We start from the raw sequence: 24311 nt of genomic DNA, 5'->3' as shown, positions 1-24311 counted from the left end.
AACTTTTCTAAAGGACATTCTCTCATATTTAATTACATTTAATTAAATATTTCTTGTGCTAATTATTTTTATTTCAGTTGTATATTACAAAAATTATATAAACATCTCCATGCAGGGGCACCTGGGTGGCTCAGTTGGTTAAGCATCTGCTCTTGATTTCAGGTCAGGTCATGATCTCAGGGTCTGGGGATTCAGCCCCACCTGTGTGGGGCTCCCTGCTCAGTAGGGAGTCTGCTTCTCCTTCTGCCCCACCACCCCACTCGTTCTCTCTCTCTCTCAAATAAAAAAATAAATAAAATCTCTTTAAAAATTTCCATACAAATTAATAAACACTAATCATAGTTTTTCTTATTAAAATACTGTATCATGGGGCACCTGGGTGGCTTAGTCGTTAAGCCTCTGCCTTCGGCTCAGGTCATGATCCCAGGGTCCTGGGATCGAGCCCCGCATTGGGCTCCCTGCTCAGTGGGGAGCCTACTTCTCCCTCTCCCACTCCCCCTGCTTGTGTTCCCTCTTTCGCTGTGTCTCTCTCTGTCAAATAAATAAATAAAATCTTTTAAAAAAAATACTCTATCAGTCCCTTATCTTACATTAATGATAATATTCTCATGTTCTACATATCATAGATAACTAAAGATTTGAGTAAATAGTAATAACATAAGAACATTTGAGGATTAGACTGTATTAAGGAGTTTATGACTGACTTTATGGTGAAAAGGGCAGGGAGGTGGGCAGTAGGGTAGTGATGAGATAAGATACCTATTCTTTCTTGTGTCCTAGTCTATCACAATTTAGAAGAAAGAGACTCATAAATGTACCTAGAAGTACAGAGCAGGCTTATATGAGTTATCAGTTTTTCAGAGTATAATCAGTAGTCACAATAATTTGGTGAATGATCTTCATCTTTGTGTGGAAAGGTCTATTCAGTATCATGAAAACATCTATTATTTCACAAAGCATAAATATAATTTCTGTATTGCATTATTAGAAATTAATCAAGCCCTTTTTTTGCTTATTAATTCACAGAAACCTCACAAGGTTTGTCACAATTGAGCATGTTAATATATACATTTAATATTTACTGTTATACTTCCCCAAAATGAAGCAGACTTTTCTGATCTTTAATCACAGAAGTTGATAAGATGAACCCTTGCATATGGTGAATTTTTTTTCTTACATGGTTAAGTATTCTGGTTACTGAAAGATTATCCTTTTTCCTTTTTGAATATATTTGGTCCTGTTTTCTTGCCCAAACAAACTTTTCTGGATATAATTTAAACTTTGTGGGATGATTAAAAGGTCATTTTTAAAAAAGTTCTAAAAATCAGAAGTGCTGTTGAGAATTCTGGTTAGTAAAAATGCCAGGTAAACTAGATATTTTTGTACATGTAATTCAGTATACTACTTATAATTGAGTTTTGCTGTGACTTGAATTCCCAAAGAGTTCTAGGATTTTCTGATATACATGGTCCTTAAAGTGTTATAAGATTGCCTGTTGTGTGTTTTCTAAAAGTATTTAGTATTCTGTTATTATTGTTTTGGTTTAAGAGCTTGTCTCCTTTTTTAAAAAAAAAAAAAACAAAACGATTTTATTTATTTGAGAGAGAGAGGAGGGGAGGAGCAGGAAGAGAAGAACAAGCGGAGTCTGCAATGAGCACAGAGCCCCCAGGACCCTAAGGTCACAACCTGAGCTGAAATCAAGAGTCAGACACTCAACTGAGTGAGCTACCCAGTTGCCCTAAGAACTTGACTCCTTTAAAAAATCAAGTTAATGAGTCACTCATTCATGCAAAGACACACTGAGGTGATTGTTGTTTTTTATTGAAGAATAATTGACATATAGTATTATTAATTTCAGGTGTACAATGTAGTGATTTGATATTTAAAAATGGTCACCACAGTAAGTATAGTTGCCATCTGTCACCATACAAAGTTGTTACAATGTTAGTAACTATATTCCCTATGCTGTATATTACATCCCTATGTCTTTATTTATTTTATAATTGAAAGATTGTACTTCCCCCTTCACCTATTTCATTCATCCCCCCACCCCCACCCCCTACTCTGGCAACCATCAGTTTGTTTTCTGTATCTGAGTCTGTTTCTGTTTTGTTTTGTTTGTTGCTTTGTTTTTTTATTTTTCACATATACTGAAGTCATATGGTATTTGTCTTTCTTCATCTGATTTATTTCATTTAGCGTAATACCTTTGAGGTCCATCCATGTTGTTGCAAATGATTTCTTTCTTTTTTTTTTTTTTTTTTTTTTTTTGCAGTGTGTGTGTGTGTGTACCACATCTTCTTTATCCATTCATCTTTCAGTGCACATGTAGGTTGCTTCCATATCTTGGATATTGTAAATAATGCTGCTATGAACATAGGGGTGCATGTATCTTTTCAAATCAGTATTTTAATTTTTTGAGGAACCTCCATATTGTTTTCTGTAGTGGTAGTACAGCACCACTTTACATTTCCACCAGTGGTACACAAAGGTTCATTTTTCTCCACATCCTCACCAACATTTGTTACTTCTGTTTTTGATACTAGCCATTCTGACAGGTATGAGATGATATCTAATTGTGGTTTTGATTTGCATTTCCCTGATGGTTAGTCATGTTGAGCATCTTTTTTCAATGCTTTTTGGCCATCTGTATGTCTTTGAAAAAATGTGTATTCTGGTCCTCTGTACATTTTTAAATTGGAATGTTTGTTTCTTGTATTGGGTTTTTAGACTTTATATATTTTGGTTGTTAATCCCTTATTGGATATATTACTTGCATAGATCTTCTCCCATTAAGAAGGTTGCCTCTTCATTTTGTTGATGGTTTTCTTTGCTGTACAAAATCTTTTTAGTTTGATGTTACCCCATTTATTTTTGCTTTTGTTGTCCTTGCCTGAGGGGACAGATAAAAAATATTGCTAAGATGAACATCAGTGAGCTTACTGCCTATGTTTTCTTCTAGAAGTTTTATGGTTTCAGGTCTTACGTTTATGTCTTTAATCCATTTTGAGTTGAATTTTGTATATGATGAAAGAGTGGTCCAGTTTTACCAGCACTGTTTATTGAAGAGACGGTCTTTTCCCTATGGTATATTCTTGTCTCCTTTGTTATAGACTAATTGACCATATAAGCATGGGATTATATTTAGGCTCTCTATTCTGTTTCATTGAGCTGTGTTTCTGTTTTTATGCCAGTACTATACTATTTTGATTACTAAAGCTTTGTAGTATAGTTTGAAATTTAGGAGTATATCTCCAGCTTTTTTCCTTTTTTCTTAACTCGTTCTGGTTATTTGGGGTCTTTTGTGGTTCCATACAAATTTTAGGATTATTTGTTCTTTCTGTGAAAAATGTTATTGTAATTTTGATATGATTTGCATTGAATCTGTAGTTTGCTTTGGATAGAATGGACACTTGAACAGTATGAATTCTTCTAGTCCTAAGCATATCTTTCCAATTATTTGTGTGTCTTCAGTTTTTTTCATCATTGTCATACAGTTTTCAATTTACAGGTATTTCATTCCTTGGTTAAATTTATTCCTATGTATTTTATTCTTTTTAATGCAATTGTAAATGGGATTGTTTTCTTAATTTCTCTTATAGTTTGTTATTTGTGTATAGAGATGCAACAGATCTTTGTTATGTTCATTTTGTATCTTGCAACTTTACTGAATTTACTTAGTCCAGTAGTCTTTGGGTAGAGGCTTTAGGGGTTTCTATTTATAGTATCATGCCATCAGTGAACAGTAGGTTTTACTTCATCCTTTCCAATTTGGATGCCTTTAATTTATTTTTTTTTCTTGTCTAATTGCTATGGCTAGTACTTCCAAAACTATGTTAAATAAAAGTGGTGAAAGTAGGAATCCTTGTCTTGTTATTGATCTTACAGGAAAAGCTTTCAGTTTTTCACCATTGAGTAAGATACTAGCTGTGATCTTGTCATATATGGCCTTTATGATATTGAGGTACATTCCCTCTGTACCCACTTTGTTGAGAGATTTTACCATAAATGGATGTTGAATTAGGCGAAATGCTTTCTCTGCATCTTTTGAAATGATCATATATCTCCCTTTTGTTAATGTGGTATATATCATGTTGATTGATTTGTGGGTGTCGAACCATTCTTATGTCTCTGGAATACATCCCATTTGATCATGGTGTATGATCCTTTAATTGTATTGTCAAATTTGGCTTGCTAATATTTTATTGAGGATTTTTGCATCTATGTTCATCAGAGATATTGGCCTGTAATTTTCTTTTTTTGTAGTGTCTGTCTGGTTTAAGTCATGGTAATGCTGTCCTTGTAAAATAAGCTTGAAAGAATTCCTTTCTCTTCAATTTTTTGGGATAGTTTGGGAAAGATTGGTATTAACCCTTCTATAAATGTTTGGTAAAATTCACCTGTGAAGTTGTTTGGTCCTGGACTTTTGTTTGTTGTGTGTTTTTTGATTATTCATCCAGTCTTCTTACTGGTAAATAATTACTTATCTTCAGATTTTCAGTTTCTTTCTCATTCAGTCTTCAAAGATTGTGTTTCTAGGAATTTATCCATTTCTTCTAGGTTGTTCAGTTTTTTGCTGTATACTTTTTCATAGTAATATCCTTTATATATCTGTGGTATTGGTTATAATTTCTCCTCTTTCATTTCTGATTTTACTTATTTGGGCCCTATTTCCTTTTTTTTTTTTTAAATGAGTCTTGCTAAAAGTTTATGCATTTTATCTTTTCAAAGAACCAACTTTGAGTTTCATTAATGTTTTTTTATCTTAAGTCTTCATCCTTTTTTAGTCTCTATTTTATTTATTTCCATTCTGATCTTTATTATTTCTTTCCTTCTACTAACTTTGAACTTTGTTCTTTTTCTAGTTCCTTTAGGTGTAAGGTCGGATTGTTTTTTGTAGGTTTTTCTTGTTCATTGAGGTGGGCTTGTATTGCTAGAAACTTCCCTTTTAAAATTGCTCTTGCTGTGTCCTGTTGATTTTGGAGCAATGTGTTTCTATTTTCATTTGTCTTAATATATTTTTTTATTTCCTCTTTGATTTCTTTCTTGACCCATTGATTGTTTAGTAGCATATTGTTTTGTCTCCATGTGTTGTGTTTTTTTCCAGTTTCCTTCCTGTAGTTGATTTTTACTTTCATATCATTGTGGTCAGAAAAGATGCTTGGTATGATATCAGTCTTCTTTTAAATTAAATTTGATACTTGTTTTGTGGCTTGTTTTGTGGCTTGTTTTGTGGCCTAATGTGATAATATTCTGGAAAATGTTCCATATGCACTTGAGAAGAATGTATATTCTGCTAATTTTGGATGGAATGTTCAGTTAGTATATCTGGTCTAATATTCAAGTTCAATGTTTCTTACTAATTTTCTGTCTGGATGATGTATTCATTGATGTAAGTGGGCTGTTAAAATCCCCTACTGTTACTGTATTATCGTCAGTTTCTCTCCTTGTGTCTATTAATATTTGCTTTATATACAGGTGCTCCTATGACTGTTGCATAAATACTTACATGTGTTATATCTGTTTTCTTGTTGGATTGATCCCTTTATCATTATGTAATCTGCTTCTTTGTCTTCTGTTACAGTCTTTGCTTTAAAGTTCATTGTGTCTGATACAAATATTGCTCCCACCATTTTGTCTGATACTAAGTATTGCTATCCCAGCTTTCTTTTCATTTCCATTTGCATGGAATATCTTTTTCCGTCAGTCTGTGTATCTTCAGATCCAAAGTGAGATTCTTGTAGGCAGTATATAGGTATGTCTTATTTTTTTAATCCATTTAATCACCTATGTCTTTTGGTTGAAGCGTTTTGTCCATTTACGTTGAAAATAATTATTGATATGTATTTATTTCCCTTTTGTTAATGGTTTTCTGTTGTTCTTGAGTTCTTCTCTGTTCCTTTCTTTTTCTTTTGCTTTCTTCCCTTGTGATTTGTTGACTTTTTTTAGTGTTATGTTTGGATCCTTTTCTCTTTATTTTTTGTTTATCTGTTACAGGTTTTTGGTTTGTTGTTGCCATGAGGTTCATGTATATGTATTGCTATGTATATAGCAATCTATTTTAAGTTGGTGGTCGTTTAAATTCTAACACATTCTAAAAGCTCTACACTTTTATTCTTTTCTGCCACCATGATTTGTTTTTGATGTCATATTTTACATCTTTTTATTTAGTGTATCCCTTAACTAATTATTGTAGATTTAGGTGATTTTACTACTTTTTCTCTTAATTCTCGTACTAGCTTTATAAGTGGTCAATCCACTATGTTTTCTATGTGTTTGCCTGTACCAGTGAATTTTTTTTCTTTCATATATTTTATTTTTAGTTGTGGCCTTTCCTTTTATGCTTAATGAAGTCCTTTTAATATTTCTTGTAAAGCCATTTTAGTGCTTATGGACTCTTACAGGTTTTTCTTGTCTGGGAAACTCTTTATATCACTTTCAATTCTGAATGATAACTTTGGTGGGTAAAGTATCCTTGGTGGTAAGTTTTCTCCTTTTCAGGACTTTAAATATATCATGTTCACTCTTCTGATCTGCAAAGTTTCTGCTGAAAAATTGGCTGATAGTCTTGTGGGGGTTCCTTTATATGTGACTAATTGCTTTCCCCTGCTGCTTTTTAAATTGTCTTTATCTTTGAGGTGCCTGGGTGACCCAGGCAGTTAAGTGTCCAATTCTTGATTTCGGCTCAGATCATGATCTCAGAGTCATGGGATCAAGCCCTGCGTAGGGCTCCATGCTCAGCAGGGTGTCTGCTTGAGAGTCCCTCTCCCTCTCCTTCCCTCACCACACCTCCCCCTACTCACATGCTTTCTGTGTCGCTCTCTCTCTCAAATAAATCTTTTTTTTTTTTTTTTTTAAAGATTTTATTTATTTATTTGACAGAGAGACAGCAAGAGAGGGAACACAAGCAGGGGGAGTGGGAGAGGGAGAAGCAGGCTTCCTGCTGAGCAGGGAGCCCAGTGCGGGGTTTGATCCCAGTACCCTGGGATCATGACCTGAGCCAAAGGCAGGCGCTTAACCACTGAGCCACCCAGGCGCCCCAAATAAATAAATCTTAAGAAAAAAAAAGATTGTCTTTATCTTTAATTTCTGACATTTTAATGATAATCTGTCTTGGTATACTTATCTTTCCTATTTCTTTGTTGAAGTTCTTACTGTGTTCATCTTTTCATGAGTTTGGTAAACATCTTTATGACCATTAGTTTTAATTCTTTATTGGATGGGTTGCCTATCTCCATTTTGTTTCTTTCATTTTCTGAGGTTTTTGTCTTGTTCTTTTCTTTGAAATGTATTCTTCTCTATTTTGTCCAGTTGTCTGTGTTTATTTTTATGACTTATGCAGTTCAGCTATATCTCTTGGTTTTGAAGGAGAGTCTTATTTAGGAGTTGTTCTCCGGGGCCCAGAAATGCAGTCTCCCCTGGCCACCAGAGCCTGGTGCTCCAGAAGTATTCCCTGTGTGGACTTTGTGTACCCTCCTGTTGTGGCAGGGCTGCAACTGCTACAGGCACACTGCTAGGCAGAGTTACTGTCCTGTCAGCTGCAAAGTCTGGCTGAGGTGCTGGGTTGTATGGAACTCTTAGTGGGGAGTTCCCCCTGGCGTTAGTAGTCTTGAGGGAGGTTTCCAAAATGGCACTCTCCAGTACTGGGATCAACATGGCTGAAGAACTAGCAAAAATATCTGGGGTGAGGTCCAACTGCCTCCTGCCTTTCTGGCACTTGTTCCATGATTGGTAAGTAGATCCCCTTTACCTATGTTTTGTGAACTTTTTTTTGATGTGGTGTTTTTGATTGGTTTCTGGATTGAGTGAGTCTGTGTGGGAGCCATTTAAAAGTGGATTTTCCTGGGGGCGCCTGGGTGGCTCAGTTGTTAAAAGTGGATTTTCCTTTCCCTATAGTTCTGTAGCTTTCCTGATGTACTTCCTGCTGGTTTTCAAAGCCAGGCATTTTGAAGTCTTGTCTCTCCTGTGCAGGATATTAGGGTTGGGGTGCATGATGTAGAGCTTGAATCTTTCCTTCCTCAAGCAAAAGTTCCATACCTCTGAGATTCCTCCTGTCCATGGAGCACCACACCTGGGGTGTGGTTTATTACTTAGCGAGATTTTATCTCTGCCTCTTCTACCCATTGTGGTATTCTCCCTTATTGTGGAGGCTCTTTTCATCCAGTATCTAGGCCCCCTTTAGAGGGAATTATTTCAAATATAGTTGTAAATTTTGTGTCCATGAAAGGAAGTGAGTTCAGGATCTTACTACATACCATCCTGAACCGTGACCTTGATATTGTTAACTGTATGAAGCTGGGAAGGGCCATTCCATTAGGAAATGCAGCTCTGCTGCTTTGCAGAGTTTTTGCTCTGATGAGAGCTTTTTGTTTGAAGAAATATTAGTCTGGAAGAAAACCGTTATCAATCTAAAGATGGCTGTTTTGGGTATGTGGAAATCTGAGACTAAGTTGAACTGAAAATATGGCTCTTAGGAAATTAATAAAGTTATGTTAAGTGGTTTTTATGTACCAAATCTTGGTTAAATGCAGCTCAAAACAAAGTAAGCTACTGAGGGTCAAATTAGAGTAATTCTAGTCAAAAGAAAATACACTACAGTATTTTTTGAATTTAGTGTTTTTTTCATTCTCATACTTGAGAAAATGATTTATCAATCTATTTCCTAAAAGTAACTTTTACATAACATAATATATACATGGTCAAATCTTATTACCAGGTGAGCTCTGTTTTTTGGTCAACATTATTGCTTTGTTTTAAGAGCCTGAAGAAGTGGCTTAATCTGAAACTTCCTGTCTCATTTTAAACATGTTATGACTGAGAAAAAAGAGTCTTTCTTTTAGGACATCCTCCTCCCACCTTCACTCCCACCCCAGTATCATGGCCTGAGAAAATAATATCATCAGGCATTGCTCAGAAAGGTAGTTATAAGTTTAAAGGAAATTTTACATAATGAGAGTCTATAGATAAGGTCATTTCTAAATATTTTCTATGAAAGATGGTATTCAGTGAATATGTATGCCATCATATTTTAAAAGCATCAACAATTTTAGATCAGGTAACCTAGTCTTTAGTGGCTTTTTTTCCCTCACACATACTGTTCTGGGAGGTGACCTGGTGCTCAAGTCACTTATTCAAGGAGCAGGCTAGTATAGAGGGCTGGGAAGGATGTCCTTCTTAATAGGGTTCCAGCTTTTTTGAAGGTTTCGACAAGCCTTTTGAAATCTGTCCTTGTAGAAGCATGGTAGTTAATCATGCATTTACTGTCACATGTCCTTTCTTTTAGCTTGGATGAGAGAAATTACTGTAAAGATAAACACAAAAGACTTTGAGCATCATTTCTTATAAGATTGTCTTTGGGGAATTTTTGTTTTTAATGTTGTAAGATTTGGGTGCCTTATTTGGGTTTTTGCCCTTGGAGAGTAATAGCCAAGAGCTTCAGAGTGGTTGCTGAATTTCTGGCATACAAAATAGAAAACAGTAATTTTTTGAAATAGCTTTGTAACCCATCTGGGTTATAAAACTAAAAGTTTTGGTATACTATATCATATTTATGATTTTCCTCTTTTCATTTCGCCATTTTATAATCTCTTAACCTCATAGAGCACTTTTCTTATGGGATTTTGAATATTCTTAGTTTTATACATTTTATTGCAATATGAGACCACAGTAATTTTGCTTGGAATCTTTAAATATTTTTAAAGTGGTTTGAAGAATAAATTTAAAAAGTTATCCTTTTGAGTAGCAAAAATAAATGACATTAGTAATGTAAATTAATTTATTGCTGTTTTATTAAGTTAGGAGACTGAAAGCACTAATATGTGTGGGATCTTCTTGTATTTATATTGTTGGGGTGTTAGTTTCAAACCTACTAAACAAGTAACCTAACGCAAACTTTAAAATTCAACTGGATTATTTGTACCTGTTAGTACCTCAAAGTGAGATATTAGGTGAATCATAGAGACCACAATTTGGCAGCTTTTAGAAGAGAATACTCAATTGGGATACTTCTAGGCTTCCAGGAATGTTGTTTAGAACCAAGGAAACTTAAAAAAAAAAAAAAGGAGTCTCAAATAGTTATGGAATTAGTTGTGAGTTTAGAAACTTCACTCTAGTAAGCAAATTAAATTCAAATTACTGTTATAAAAGCAAAAATAAAATTGAGATCGTTTATTCCTTTTTTCTTTTATCCTCAACATACTTTTTGGGGGACAGGATATTGAGGTAGCCGTATATATGTAGTGATATAGTATGTGCTTTTTCTCTTAACTTTTTTTCTTACCCCTTCTCCTCCCACTTTTTTTAGTCCTCTCACAGCACAAATAATCTGCCTAACTTTTAAGTTAGAAACCTTGAAAATTTACTAAATTTCTCTTCTTTCATTTCTATGTCTAAGTTCCACCATTTTTTCTCATACTTTTTTGTATCTCAGTCCTCCCTTTCTAAAGCTACTATGCTAGTTTCTCTGTAAGTACTCTATATCACCATTGGAATTATCTTTCTATAATACTCACTGTGTGCCTGATAATTGATTCAGCCATTTTTTATGCTGCTAATGATCAGCAACATTAACCAGTTTAGATTTCCTTTATTTCTTTTTGAGAAGGAGTTAATAGGCAGATCAATAAAGGAAAAGTAGTTTGGTAGTAAAGTAAGTGATGGGAAAGTCATGAGCCACAAATCAGAAAAAAATGATCTTCAGTAATTGAGACCTTTGTAGAGCTAACTTATTATCTCTTCTCTTTTTAGTTATAATTAGTTTTGTCCACTTCTGTTTTCTGAGAACTAAAGCTTCCTCAGAATTCTAGAATAACTTGAGACAGTGACTACTTTCATAGACTTTCCTCCAGTGCAATCAAGTATGGTTTGAGTTTTTCTTTTTGCATAGTTTGAACAAGATAAATTATAGTGTTTATTGGATAAAAGGTGACAGTTAGGTAATGTCATAAAAAGGCAGCAGATTAAAAAACGGAATCTGAAACAAATGGGATAACATAAGGAGGAGTAGTTAATGAGATGTAGAATAATTTAATTAGCCTGGAACTGAGAATTTAGAATACAAAATAAAATTATGGACAGTGCTTAAACTTTCAGCCTGTTTAATCTAAAATAATTTCTTCAAAAGTCTTATTTTCATTTTAGTTACAGGAACATACTTAAAAGAAGGGAATACTTTAATTACAAATATGCTTAGTTCCTTATTGTACTGTGGAGGTTGTGTACTTTGGAAAGGCCCATGCCTTATGTCTGCCACAGGAAATGGACAAAGACTAAAGCTTAAGGGAGTTTTTCATCTCATGGAGTCAGGTTGAATCTGCAGCTTTCTTAGGGAAACCACAGTTCCTGGAATTTTCTAACTTTCTCAGGGTATTTAGACTAATCTTCAAGATTGGAATGAACCTCAAGTGCCCAAAGCAACTCTCACAATTTACCCGACTTCTTTGGCTCATTTAAATAGAGTGATTGAGACTGGTCAGTTTCTTAAGCTAATTTGAACTTGGTATTTAGAGCTTGATTCTAAATGGATCCTAAATGGAACCAGAATATAGGGAAGAGAGGTTATCTTGTTGGCATTGAGAGAAATAGCAGAAGATACAATCTTTAAATCACAAAAAGTATCTTCTTGCATTGTACATACATTGGTTTCTGCCTAGCCTGGAGCTTCTGGTAGTATAGGCTAACTTGGTACTGACTGTGGTTAGTGAAAATGAGCGTGACTATTTGAGAGAAAATAATGTTATATACTATTTTGAGATGAAGAGTCATTTAGGAAGTGAAGATATGGTTTATTATTGGGACAACATGGAAGCATTTCATTTAACATAAAAGCCAGAAAGACAGATTTGTATTGTGTCAGTATTTTTGGGATTGTTGGCTGCATGAAGGTTTATAAAGTTAAGGGAGTTCTTGAACAGACTGAGAAGGGTCAGGCAGATTACATTTAATATTGCTTTTAAATTAATGTAGCGTGTTACGGTTAAGAGCATGTGGTTAAGACCATGTGGACTATGGGTTCAGATCACATGGGTTCAAATCCCAGCTATATCATTTGTTAATGGTGAGATCTTGAACAAGTTAGTGTGCTAAGGCTCCTCATAGCTGTTTTTTGTTTGTTTGTTTGTTTGTTTTGGAGGGGAGGTGGATAGAGTAGAGGTGAGGAGGCATTAAATGAGATATACCATGTAAATATCAGCACCACAGTATTGTACCCATGTTATTGTTACTGAAGTTCTTTTTCAAGCAACTTTTATTATTTTTAGCTTTCTATTCCCTATTGTGGTCCTAATGTAAGTCACAGGATCAAAAACAAAAACCTCAGTGGGTATTTTCTTTGATTCATAAAAATACAAGGAGATACTATGTAATAAACTTTAAATTTTAACTGCCCTTATTTAACTTCACAGATAAGCCTTGAAAGAACAATATCTATCTTGAAATTTCAAAATTAAAAAAATTAAATTCAGTTAACCTTGGATGAAAGTTTGGAGTTTTGGAATTTGTTAGAATCGTTAAGTCACTAGAATTTTGTTAAGGCAGCCCTGACTGAGTACGCCAGTAGATTAAGTTGATGGGAGCTGCCGGGACAGTGACTGGAATGTATGCTTCCATAGTGACAGTGCGGTTTATGTAGAAGGAAAGATAGACATTAATTTTTTTTAAGTGATCTGAAGTGTCTGGAAATATAGTAGACATTTTCTTTCCTGAATGCTTCTTTGGTACTAGTGTATGTTAGCATCTATTAGTGTCATGAGATAGGGTTATGTGTAATCTCTTAATCCATTTTTTGAAAAACTGTTACTGTATTAGACCCTCTTACATATTTACAAGATTCTTTAATCAACAATATGGGTTTTTTTTTTTTTTTGACCCAAGGTTAACTTTTGTGATAAAATTTTCTTTATGAACCATTCATCTCCCTTAAACATTCCTATGTCTTTTGACATATGTATCTCTAGATGACTTCGTTTTAATCATAAGACAAATCTATGTTAAGGAAAATCAGTTTTGATGGAGGCATTTTATGTATAGTTAAAACTGCTTTTGTTTAATCGTCCCTCTTTCCATTGGAAAGGACCTTGATAGTAGTTGTTAAAAATATCTGAAATGTTTATATTAAGTTGGATACAATTCATTTTATTTTATTTATTTTTTAGGGGGGGAGGGGCAGAGGGAGAGAGAGAGAGTCTTAAGCAGGCTCCATGCCCAGCACAGAGCCTGACATGGGGCTGAATTTCACAACCCTGAGATCATGACCTGAGCTGAAATCAAGAGTCAGATGCTTAACCGACTGAGCCACCCAGGTGCCCCAAGTTGGGTACAATTTAATTGGGCTAAATGAAGTAATATATATGTTCAACAAATAATTTAAAAATTATGTGCCTGAAGAATGGAAAGTGGTTGTTGTAGGTAGATCTATCTTCTAGAAAGCTTGAAGGGTGATCTGTTCCACTTCTGTATCAGAATCCTTGATAGGATCGGCTTGGGAATCTCCATTTTAAGAAGTTTCTCAGGTGATTTTTATGCACTGTAAAGTTTTAGAAGCACTGCTGAACTCTCCACCTACAGCTTTTAGGATATTGGCTTCTGGCTCTTTTGATGGAAACTACTCTTCCTCCATTAGAGGAAGAACAGGGGTAAGCCGAAGTATTGTTCCTGATGACCTGCTATGCCCTATACTGTGAAATTTTCAAAGCTTTCAGTGTCAGCCTTAGTTTCTGCTCTAAGTCCTCTCTCAACTGGAGCTCCTGTGGTAAAGGAACAAGTCATATGATTGGTGATGCACAACCCAGTAGGCTGTGACAGAGGCTTTTTATGTTTCCTAAAATGTCAGTTATTCCTAAATTGTCAGTTATTTCCTAGCAATTGCTAGGAATTGCAGGTGAAGAAATGTAAGAGAGCTTAAGTGGTCTTCTGGGGCCAGGATTGAAACCAGACTCTTGACACTATACCTGCTACCTTTTTAATGGAAAGAAAACGCTGTGGTTTCAGGTATGCTTGGGTTGGAAACGTGCCTCTATCACTTACTGGCTTTACTAGCAACTCTCATACTTCCCTAAACTTCAGTGTCCCTATCTGAAATGTAGGCTCAGTAATTGTTAAATTCTAAGGTTATTGTGAGGATTAATGGTCTGATGCACATTTTTAGAGTGCTTCAACATACTTTTAATGGTTCTGATCTTGAGTAGGCATTACGATAAATGATGACTATTATTTAGCAACTTAAGGCAAATATGCCTTATGGAGTTAACCAGTCACAGGCTAAATGAGTTTGTCACATTATGGAATATATGTCTTTCTGTTCTGAGGTGGTATGATAGCTAGAAACGAGGAAGATACAGCATGTGTGTGGGATTTTTTTGGGAGGTGGGAAAGCAATGTAGACATCTTTTTTTTTTTTCTACCCATATTCTAATAAATTCTAAATTTGATTCTAGCGCAGACTTTTCTTAAAGCTCCAGACTTTTATAGCTCTAGATGTTTACATTGAACTCCCTAGAAGACATCTCCAATGGGTAATCCCATAATATGTCCTATTCTAACTTGGGCTCTTTCTTCCAACAGCTGATCTTCTTCCAGGTTTCTTTATATCAGTGAATGGAATTGCTATCCATCTTCATCCTCCACAAAATCTAATCTTTCACCAAATTCTTCTGATTGTTTGCCCATAAATCTCTTCTGCCTTCTCTTCACCTTCTTTACCACCATCACTTTAGTCTAAGCTACTGTCATCTCACACCTAACTTCTCCCCTGTACCTTTCTTGCTCCTCTACATAATTCAGCCAAATTTGATAAATTTTCAATGTGAAGTTGATTGTCATACTGTATTTAAAACCCTATAGTAATTTTCCCTTTTTGACTTCTGCCCCATTTTGTTTCACATATATTCCCTCTCTAGCTGTGACTGGCCTGTCACTTCTCTTTCTTGACTCTGAATGTGCTTTTCCCTTAATGCTTTTGGACCTTAGTACTTGCTGTGCCTAGACTATAACATTTCTCATAGTTTTCAGATCTTAAATAGTCTTTCTTTAGGTCTTTGCTGACCTCTGAGCTAAATCAAGTCTCCTATTACAAAGGCTCACCCCTTCCCATATTTTTAATAGCATTTATCTCTGTTTGCAGTTATGTATTTGCATTGTTATTTGATACTCTCTGATTTCCCAAGTAAAATGTAAGTTCTATGAGGGTTGAGAATTTCAGTGTTTACAAAGGCCTAGAACAGTCCTGACAACAGATGAGAAGTAATAAATGACTGACTGAAATATATAACTAGGCAGTTTGATACAAAGTGTTTAATTCTAAAGTGAGGTAAGTGCAGATGGAGTCACAGTGTTGGCATATTAAACATTGGTTTTTAGGAATACTTTAGTATTGTAGCATTTGTTTGATCGGCTTCTAATTTTAGTTTTTCTATTAAAAATAAAGATAAGTAGTGTTTTGAAATTAGTACAGATTAAGAGCTTCCAGAAGTTCATTGTACTTGAATGCACTTCAGAATAAAAACTTTCTCCTTTCCTCACATCTGCACAGGATTTGAAATTTGCAATTCAGAAACATATAGCTGATTACATACTTCTTGATGCTTACCATATGTAATGTGTTCATGTATGTTAGTTGCCTGAGGCATAACAATTTAAAAATACTACTAAAACTTGTACAAAGACAAAAAATCATAGATTTTATAGCAGGTTTCTCAGATTTTATAAAAATTAAAAAGAAATCAAGAAGATTAATATAATATTGGAATTAGGCTTGCATTTGCTTTTTGGTATTTGGACCTTAAGTTACTGTATGACTGTTGTTGGCAGATTGAATGGTTATTGTGAAAACAAGAAGACTTTAGTATTTTCTTGAAAGTTGGTTTAATACTGTTGTTTACATTTTAAAATTAGTGCTTTCAATAAGATTTTGGTTTCCAACTCTGCTGAATTCTCCCTAGGAGTGCACAACTTCAAAAATAAAGAGGCACAGTCAGCAGAAAAAAGAGGTGGTCTGAGCATTTATGTGTTAAATATGCATGTTAATTAGGAAAAAAATTAGAAAAATATGAAAACAGATGTTACATAAATTATTGCAGTCCCAGGGCAGCAGTAACTTATACACTGACAATAATTTTTATATGTGCATGTGTATATCTATTTCTAGATTTCTCAATATTTATGCAATTCCATAGAGAATAACCAGAAAAAGAACTGGTATATCCTTTCAATGAGACTATGGTAAACATTTTTTCTGCCTACAGATTGCTGAAGAAGTCTAGTTTCATACAGTCTTACTGTACAGATAAACCCTCTGTGTTATCCAGTTCTGCCTTGTAGTCTTTCTTCTCCTTTTTGGTTTCTCTGATGGTTATGCCAGTGAGATATTTTATTGAATATATTCTGTTGGAGCAAGAAAGTAAATTACGATCCAAGCAGTGTAAGAAATGTAAAATTGACCTGAGTGTAAAGTATGTATTTAGAAACAAAACAAAGTATAACTTCTCAGGACACTGATTATGTTGTCAGTTTTTCTTTGGTTACTGTTCCACATCATGAGGAAATAGCCATCATTCTCTGAATGATATTGGCACGGTAGTATGACAATATGTATTAACTGTTACATAAACACATTTGTCAAATACACATATCTTGGAATAGTTGAAAGATATTTGAATGTCTTTCATTCTAAAGAGCCATCCATAGAATAAAAATGGTCTGTATTTTTACAAGGGAAAAATGAGAAATAGAGACTTGCTTTATTTTAGTGGTGTAATAATTTTTAGCTCAACCATACAGAAGAAGCACGTGCCTATATTACTGTCCAAGGAGGTGTTGACCGTATTTAGGTGTATTTTGCATGTATATTATATAATTTAAAAATGAGTTGTTGGTAGCTTTTCAGGTAAGACTGAAAGTTAAAATAAGGAAATGCTACATCAGAATGTAATCATTTTCTTTATCAAACAAAGAAAACATGAGTTGTATTCGATACAAGAGCACAGAAGTTTCTGTTCATCTGTCTAGAGATCAATGCCACATTCATTCCTATTCTTTAGAAATCATACCTTGCTATTTGGTTTTAATAGCATATGATGCTAAAATGTGTTTTAAGTAAGTAATTTCTTTTGAATCTCACTATGTTTCAGTTATATCTATTATCATAATGTTTTTCAGTTCTGTGTTATTTATGTTTCACATTATATTACCTAATTACTTTTGTACATATGCTGAGCCACCAATAAGTTCAAACAGGTTATAGGGAGTAAACTAATACAGAATGAAATCTAGAGGAAAGTGATGATAATTTATTATGATAGTTTAGTAATTTATTATATTAAGAGATTCTTTACTTAAATTAGATAACTTTAAGAAATTCAGTTTTCATTCTTGCAGATTTCATACAGGTTATATCTATGTCAGATATGATTTTTGGAAGAATATTACTAAAGGTGGTATTTTTCTTTTTCTTTATGCAGGAAGGTTGTGGAAATTTTAAATTCACAAATAATATTTACTTGTTACACTGATACATCAGTATTCTAATTTTACATTTTATTAATGCTATGGAATCCTTTTCAATGGAATTTTTTTCCACATGTTTTCAAATGTTAAATTTCCAATTTTTTTATTTTATGTAATTTCAATACTTGGTATTATTTTACTATATTAGAATAGTGTGTTCATTATTTGAACACTTTTATGTCATTTCAGTGAAATGAAGTTTAACATGTGATTTGTTTTATATTAAGGTGTTTTTATTTATTTTATTTTATTTTTTTTATTTTTTTTAAAGATTTTATTTATTTATTTGACAGAGAGAGACACAGCGAGAGAGGGAACACAAGCAGGGGAAGTGGGAAAGGGAGAAGCAGGCTTCCCGCGGAGCAGGGAGCCCGATGCGGGGCTCGATCCCAGGACCCTGGGATCATGACCTGAGCCGAAGGCAGACGCTTAACAACTGAGCCACCCAGGCGCCCCTAAGGTGTTTTGATTTAAAATTTTTTTGTATTATAATGCCGTTTATTGTAGGTATAATGAAATGATTTCCTTTCTTCCAGTGGTTAAAATTGATGATAGAAAAAGTGATTAGTGAGTAGGCTAACAATTATCCTCTAAAAGCCTAAAATAATATGCCATAACTTTTTTCAGCTTTCCTTTTTCATTGTTTGCTTTGGTTTAAGGTTCCTTCTGGGATAGGAATGTTTGAAGCTATTTTATTTATTTATTTTTCTAGGTATTTGCTTTTTTGCCAGCAGCTCAGTTGAGGGAAAACTCAGCTGATCTCTATTTCTTCATTCTTCTTTGCTTCCTATTTGCCAATCAAGACTTGTATTTGGAGAACTGTTTTGTACTGAGTCTGAAGTCATCTTTGACCTGTAACAAGAGCATGCATTTTCAAGTGTCAGTTAGATTTGTGGATCAATAAAGGTCTCCTGAAAGGTAAGCGTATATTTATTCAAAATGTACATTCAAAAATTGAATACCATCAATACCTGTCTTAGTCTGTTTGGGCTACTCTAACAAAAATACCATAGACTTGGTGACTTATAAACAACAGAAATTTATTTCTCATAGTTCTGGTGACTGTAAGTCCAAGATAAAGGTGCCAGTGCTTGATTCATAGACCACCATCTTCTTTATGTGTGTTCACGTGGTAGAAGGAATGAGAAAGTTCTATGGGGTCCTCTTATAAGGGCACTAATCCCATTCATAAGGGCTCCACCATCATGACCTAATCACCTCCTAACGGCCTCACTTGAATACCATTACATTGGGAATTAAGATTTCAGCATATGAGTTTTGGGGGGACAAAAACATTTATCGGTAACAATATCCTTATATGGTAATGTGTTCTGTAGATTCATGTATAAAAAGTGTGTGTGTGAGTGTGAGAGAGAGAGAGAGGGTGTTTATACATACTGCCGTATTTAGATTGTAGGCTTCAGGGAATGATGTTGTTCACTAATAGTTACTCAGAGTTCCCTGATCAGTTTCTTTCAACTTCTTATATCTAGTCACCAGTTTCCAATCTTTTCCTAATTGTTTTCCTTCTTGTTTAACTGAGCCTTGGGGGGGGGGGGGCACTTAAAAATATTTTCCTGCTGGGAGACTTTCAGCACTTTCCCTATAGAATGCTTTTTGTATTCGTATCTGTCTCTTCCCCCCTTGGCACCCGCCTCCCTTCACTGAATTAAAAGAGTAGCAAAAGTAGAATTATTGAATTTGGAGTTGAAGATATATCAGATAGGAGGCATTCACATATTTTTTTAAACACAACCCATTGTAAGAAATAAATTTTACATTTATGAGCCATTTTCCACAGGTATAAATGTACCAATGAAACTGAAATAAAAGTTGAAATAGTTTTAACCGTAACTGACTGGAACGTGTGCTGTGCTCTATTCCATTCTAATTTTTGATATTTCATTTAATACATGCTCCTTCCTATAACTGAATTTATTTCCCTATCTAATAGTGGATTGCCTTTGCAGTTTTAAAATCCATACTTTAGATCACTTTATGTTTGTTCATGACTGACTCAGGAAGTACATGGAATCAGATAGTTTGTTTTCCATCTCAGTCAAGCTGCCATTTCTCTTGTCTTCTCCATGCTTCTGATCTCTCTCTGTATTCACTGTAAGCTATCAAATGATGTGGTCAAAGAGCTGAGTAACTACTGGGAAATACCAGAACACTTAACTTGGTTCCTCTATAGTATATGAGAACACAGGTACAAATGGTCAAATCTCAAAATTTGAAAAGGGGATAACTCTTTGATAGAATCATCCTATTATAGTAAAGTATATATTTCTTTATTCTCCTCTTGCTTGTTCTATGTATATTATATGTGCAGGATGATGCCCTCAAGCCATTCCTGGTTTAAAACATTTTTAACTTGTTTTAAGTCCTATATACCAGTTAGAATAACTCAGATCCTTTCCCAAAGTGGTCTCTTCTAGTACGCATTCCCATCATATTTAATGTTTTTATCCTTTAAAAAATTGCAAGCATTTTTTTCTGATTATAAAAGTTGTGGTAGAAAGGTTGGCATATATAGAAAAATAAAAAGATGATACAATTTATCCTTAGTCAAATGCAGCGAAAGGAGTTCTAAAAGGGAAGTTCATAATAGGGATAAATGCATACAGTAAGAAAAAAGAAAGAGCTCAAATAAACAACCTAACTGTATACCTAAAGGAACTAGAAAAAGAAGAACCAACTAAACACGAAATTAGAAGAAAGGAAACAACAAAGAGCAAAAATAAACGAAATAGTGACTAAAATGACAAGAGAAGGTATCAATGAAACTAAGAGCTGTATTTTTTTTTTTTATTTTAAAAAATTTATTCAGAGAGAGTGCACAAGTGCGTGTGAGTGGGGAGAGGTGCAGAAGGAGAGAACCCCCAAACAGACTCCTCACTGAGTGTGGAACCTGACACAGGGCTTGATCCCACTACTCAAGAGATCACCTGAGACGAAACCAAGAGTTGGATGCCCAACCAGCTGAGCCACCCGGGCGCTGCAAGAACTGTTGTTGTTTTTTGTTTTTTTGTTTTTTTTTCAAAATAAAAACAAAATAGACAAAACTTTAGCTAGATGTACAAAAACAAGAGGACTCAAAAAAATGAAATTAGGAACTACAGAGGACATTTTACAACTGACACCACAGAAATACAAAGATCGTAGGAGACTACCATGAACAATTATACACCAACAAATTAGACAACCCAGAAGAAATTCCTGGAAACATACAACTTACCAAGACTGAATCATGTGAAATAGAAAATTTGAACAGACCAATCACTAGTAAGGAGATTGAATAAGTAATGGAAAACCTCCCAAGAGCATCTTGGCTCCTTTCACAGTTTGACTATTGTGAACATTGCTGCTATGAACATTGGGGTGCATGTGCCCTTCATTGCACTACATCTGTATCTTTGGGGTAAATACCTAGTAGTGCAATTGCTGGGTCATAGGGTACCTCTATTTTTAACATCTTGAGGAACCTCCATACTGTTTTTCGGAGTGGCTGTACCAACTTACAGGCATGTGTTGTGATGAGCACTGGGTGTTATGTGCAACTAATGAATCATTAAACACTACATCAAAAACTTACAGTGGCTAATAGAAAGAAGGAAAGAGAGGAAGGGGAGGGGAGGGGAGACAAGGGGAGATGAGGACAGATGAGGGGAGACAAGACCGCCCAAGAAAGAAAAGTCCAGGACCAGATGGCTTAAAAGGTGAATTCTACCAAACATTTAAAGTAGAATTATTGCCAGTCCTTTTCACACTTTTCCAAAAAATAGAAGAGGCAATACAGTTGACCCTTAAACAATATGGGTTTGAACTAGTGTGGATCCAGTTATATGTGGATTTTTTTTTTATATATAGTACGGTACTATACATATATTTTATCTTCCTTATGAGCTTCTTAATAACATTTTCTTAGTTCATTGTAAGATTATAGTATCTAATACATATAAAATACAAAATATGTCTTAGTTGACTGTTTATGTTATTGGTAATGCTTCTAGTCAATAGTATGTTATTAGTAGTTAAGTGTTTGGGGGGGTCACAAGTTATGCATGGATTTTCACTGAATGAAGTGCCAGTGTCTAATCTCCACATTAAGAGTCAACTCTATTTCCAAAGCCATTTTATGAGGCCAGCATTACCCTGACACCAAAACTGGGTAAGGATGCTACAAGAGAAGAAAATTATAGGCCAGCATCCCTGATAAAGACAGATGCAAAAATCATCTACAAACTGAACAGAAATGAATTCAACAGTATCTTAAAAGGGTCAAATACCATGATCAAGTGGGATTTGTTCCAGGGAATCAAGGATGGTTCAACATCCACAAGTTAGTCAACGTGATATGCCACTTAATAAAATGAAGGATAAAAATCATATGATAATTTCAACAGATGCAGAAAAAGCATTTGACAAAGTTCAACATTCATTTATGATAAAAACTGACAACAAAATGGGTATAGAAGGAATATACCTCAACATGATAAGGCAATATATGACAAGTCCACAGCTTACATCATGCTGAATGGTGTAAAGCTTAAAGCCTATCTTCTAAGATCAGGAATAAGACAGGAATGCCCAAACTTGCCTTTTGTTTTTTTCTTCCTTGCCAGGACCTAACTGTTCTTTATGTGGACTATTCATCAGAGTTATTTTTGCAGTGAGCAATTATGATGAAGGAGGTAATGTTCCCTATATGCAAAGAGCGAATCTCACCATTTTTATTTGACCTAGTACTGGAAATCATGGTGAGAGCAATCAGGCAAGAAAAAGAAGTAAAAGGCATTCACATCAGAAAGGAAGATGTAAAACTGTATTTGCAGAGATATTATCTATAGAAAACCTTAAAGACTTCTGAAAAAAAAAAAAACTGTTAGAACTAATAAATGAATTCAGTAAAATTGTAGGATAAAAAATCAATATAAAAAAATGTGTTGTATTTCTATAAACTAACAATGAACTATCCAAAAGCAAAATTAAGAGAACAGCCCCATTTACAATTGCATCAAAAAGAATAAAATGCCTAGGAATAAATCAGTACACTGAAAACTATGACATTGATGAAAGAAATTGAAGACGGCACAAATAAATGGATAGATACTCTGTGCTCATGGCTTGGAAGAATTAATATGTTAAAATATCCATACCACTCAGAGCTATCTACAGATTCAATTAAATCTCTATCAAAAGTCCACTGGCATTTTTCTTAGAAATCAAACATACAATCCTAAAATTTGTATGGAACCACAAAAGACCCGAAATAGTCAAAACAACCTTGAGAAAGAACAAAGCTGAAGGCATTACACTTCTGAATTTAAAATTATATCACAAAGCTTTAGCAATCTCAACAGTATGGTATTGGCATAAAAACAGACACATAGATTAATGGGACAGAATAGAGAGCCCAGAAATAAACCCACACATATATAGTCAATTAATTTTTGACAGAGGAGCCAAGAATAGACACTGGGAAAGGATAGTCTCTTTAGTAATGTTGTGAGAAATTGGATCCCTATCTTATACCATATAGAAAAATCAACTTTAAATGGACTAAAGACTTAAAAATCTAGAGGCAAACAAGGGTAAGCTGCTTGAAATTGGTCCTGGTGATAATTATTTGAATTTGACACCAAAAGCAAAGGGAAGAAAAGGAAAAATCAAGTAAGAGTACATTGACGGGTGCCTGGGTGGCTCAGTCGTTAAGGTCTGCCTTCGGCTCAGGTCATGATCCTGGGGTCCGGGGATCGAGCTCCACATCGGGCTCCCTGCTCCGTGGGAAGCCTGCTTCTCCCTCTCCCACTCCCCCTGCTTGTGTTCCCTCTCTCACTGTCTCTCTCTCTGTCAAATAAATAAAATCTTAAAAAAAAAAAAAGTACATTGAACTAAAAGGCTACTGAGCAGCAAAGGAAACTATCAACAAAAATGAGAAGACAACCTACCAAATAAGGGGAAATATTTGCAAATTATATATCATATAAGGGGTTAATATTCAAAATACACAGAGAACTCTCACAACTCAATGGCAAAAAACGCAACCAATTTGATTAAAAAATAGGCAGAATAACTGAATAGACATTTTTCTAAAGAAGACACACAAATAACCAAGATCTACATTAAAAGGTGCCCAACATCACTAATCATCGGGGAAATGCAAATCCAAACCACAGTAAAATCTCACCTCACACCTCTTAAAATGTGATCAAAAAGATAACAAGTATTGCTGAGGATATGGAGAAAAGGGAGCCCTTGTTCACTGTTGGTGGGAATGTAGATTGGTGTAGCCACTATGAAAACAGTATAGAGTTCCTCCAGAAATTAGAAATAGAACTACCTTAAGATCCAGCAATTTGACTTCTGGGTATATATCCAGTAGAGTATTGACATGATATCTGCCCTTATGTGTTCATTGCAATATTATTTACAGTAGCCAAGATTTGGAAACAACTTAAGTGTCTACTAGTAGATGAATGGATAAAGAAGATGTGGTGTGTGTATATATGTATACACACACACACGATAGAGTATTCATATATACAATGGAGTATTATTCAGACATGAGAAAGAAGGCATTCCAGCCATTTGTGACTATATAGGTGGACCTTGAGTGCATTATGCCCAGTGAAATAAGGCAGACAGAGAAAGACAAATACTGCCTAGTATCACTTACATGTAGAGTTTATAAAATAAGGGAAAAAAAGTCAAACTATAGAAACAAAGAGTGGAAAAGTAGTTGCCATGGGCTGGGGGGGGGGAGGGTTGGTGAAGAAAATAGGGATAGGTTGGTAAAGAGGTACAAACTT

General features: G+C 34.7%; 1 protein-coding gene across 7 annotated transcripts in view; it reads left to right on the top strand.

The window, feature by feature from the left end:
* TBC1D5 (TBC1 domain family member 5) overlaps positions 1 to 24311 on the top strand; it is a 567676-nt gene that overhangs the window by 139168 nt on the left and 404197 nt on the right. For 5 of the 7 annotated variants that reach the window (XM_078072157.1, XM_078072109.1, XM_078072142.1 and 2 more), the window contains exon 3: positions 18212 to 18417. The exons of 1 other annotated variant lie outside the window; for it this stretch is intronic. The gene's annotated coding sequence lies outside the window, so the exon portion shown is untranslated. Of the gene's footprint in view, positions 1 to 17792; positions 17960 to 18211; positions 18418 to 24311 lie in introns of all 7 variants that reach the window. One more of the 7 variants, XM_078072120.1, reaches the window with a different exon arrangement.

Source organism: Halichoerus grypus, chromosome 1 (genome assembly GCF_964656455.1).
Source record: "Halichoerus grypus chromosome 1, mHalGry1.hap1.1, whole genome shotgun sequence".
Classification (NCBI taxonomy): domain Eukaryota; kingdom Metazoa; phylum Chordata; class Mammalia; order Carnivora; family Phocidae; genus Halichoerus; species Halichoerus grypus.
This window is presented reverse-complemented; position numbering and strand designations above follow the sequence as displayed.